The sequence below is a fragment of the Giraffa tippelskirchi genome, chromosome 11 (assembly GCF_054371585.1).
Source record: "Giraffa tippelskirchi isolate mGirTip1 chromosome 11, T2T-mGirTip1v1.2.pri, whole genome shotgun sequence".
Lineage (NCBI taxonomy): Eukaryota > Metazoa > Chordata > Mammalia > Artiodactyla > Giraffidae > Giraffa > Giraffa tippelskirchi.
This window is the reverse complement of record NC_137285.1, coordinates 133,252,184-133,254,064: the sequence shown is the minus strand read 5'-3', so window position 1 is coordinate 133,254,064 and position 1,881 is coordinate 133,252,184. Positions and strand designations below refer to the sequence as shown.

The following is a 1,881-nucleotide window of genomic DNA, read 5'->3' as shown; positions in this document are numbered from 1 at the left end:
TCAGTCGTGTCTGACTCTTTGTGAACCCTGTAATTCTCCAACCCAGAATACTGGCGTGGGTAGCCCTTCCCTTCTCCAAGGGATCTTTCCAACCCAGGGATCGAACCCAGGTCTCCCACATTGCAGGCGGATTCTTTACCAGCTGAGCCACAGGGAAGATGGAAGGCAAAAGAAGAAGAGGGCAGCAGAGGATGAGATGCTTAGATGGCATCACCAACTCAACGGACATGAATTTGAGCAAACTCCAGGAGATAGCAGAGGACAGAGGAGCCTGGTGTGTATGTGGTTGCAAAGAGTCAGACATGACTGAGCAACTGAACAGCAACATGTTGATTAATAAATCTGATATTTTTATCTAATAATACCTAATAATGCTCTAATAATAACATCACTTCTGGTCTATCTCCCTCCATCAGAATGGGAGCTCCTTGATGAGAGACACTCTTTCTTGATCACCCCCATATCTCCAACACCCAGAAGGGTTCATTTTTTGACTGACATCTGCATGCTGCCTACTCGAAGAAGCTCCTCCTGGCTGCCCCATCCTCTCCAGCTTCTCCATCAGGGAGCTCCCAAAGTACTGACTTGGCACTAATCCCATATTGTTTAGAGAGGCACTCTCCTAGCAGAGGTGACATTCCTACATCTTGTCTCTCTGCCCCTTCCTCTCCCCTCCCTGCTTCCCACAGTACCTAGCATGGGGTCCTTGCACAAACACAGATGCTCAAAAGAATCTCTGCTATTGATCCGACTAGTTGACACTTTTATCCTCTGTCCAGTGCCCATCTTGCTCCCTTGGGCTGGAAGTTTATCCTTAATTGTTCTCCTCCTGAGGTTAGTGTCATGATTAGCTCCAGTTGTTGGTTGGTTGTGAGATGAACTTCATTCTTGAAGGCCTTCTAGCAAAAGGATATCCACGAGGATTCACTTATGAACTGAGTTCCCCTATTTCATGGCCAATGTAAACACAGGCAAATATATAATTATCAAGCATTATTACCACTTGTAATTACTCCAGCTCCTCAGTCAACATTGGAACTAAAGAAATGAGCATGAGGAGCAGAGTATTTAAATTTTGCCCCCTTGCTCCTTAAAATATTTATTTTTCAATCACCACTCCAAATAATTTAATTACTTCTTGCTACCGAATTAGTGCATGTATATGTGAATTTGTGCATGTATATTTACAGGCCATCGAGAGTAAAGCTTCATGACTTTCTAAATGTCTGCCTCTCACTGAGTGTCCCATCAAATATTGCTAAGTATTCATTTCAAGGCACTGTTTCTAGACTGCTAAACACCACCATCAATAGTAATTGAAAAGCTCCCTGAGTTTGCCCGGCTAGCTCAGTTGGTAGAGCATGAGACTTTTAATCTCAGGGTTTGAGCCCTGAGCTCGAGGGTTCAAGCCCCAGGTTGGGCACAGCTTTTGGCTTCCCTGATAGCTCAGTTGGTAAAGAATCAGCCCGCAATGTGGGAGACCTGGGTTTGATCCCTGGGTTGGGAAGATCCTGTGGAGAAGGGAAAGGCTACCCACTCCAGTATTTTGACCTAGAGAATTCCATGGACTGTATAGTCCATGGGGTCACAAAGAGTTAATTCACTGAAGAATTTCCTAGAAGCCCAGCACTGTGGAAGGCTCCATGCATAGACCAGTGGTTCCCAAAATAGAGCCCCCAAACTGACTGCATCAGAATGTCTTGGGATAATTTAGAAATGCTGGCTCCTGGCTCACGCCAGACTTGCTAAATGAGCATCCCGGAGGGTGGAGCCACTGAATACGAATTTTAACACACTTCCCGGGATCAGTCTCAGTCACAATGTAAAATCACCGATAGAACCATTTCCCTGCCTTATCCTTGTCCTGTGTGTTGCTCTGAA

At 45.3% G+C, this 1,881-nt stretch overlaps 1 non-coding gene across 1 annotated transcript; it reads left to right on the top strand.

Moving 5' to 3' along the window:
* The first annotated feature begins 1,336 nt into the window (after positions 1-1,336).
* On the top strand, positions 1,337-1,423 carry TRNAK-UUU (transfer RNA lysine (anticodon UUU)). Its single transcript has one exon. It is a non-coding gene; the product is annotated as a tRNA-Lys (tRNA).
* The last annotated feature ends 458 nt before the right edge of the window (positions 1,424-1,881 follow it).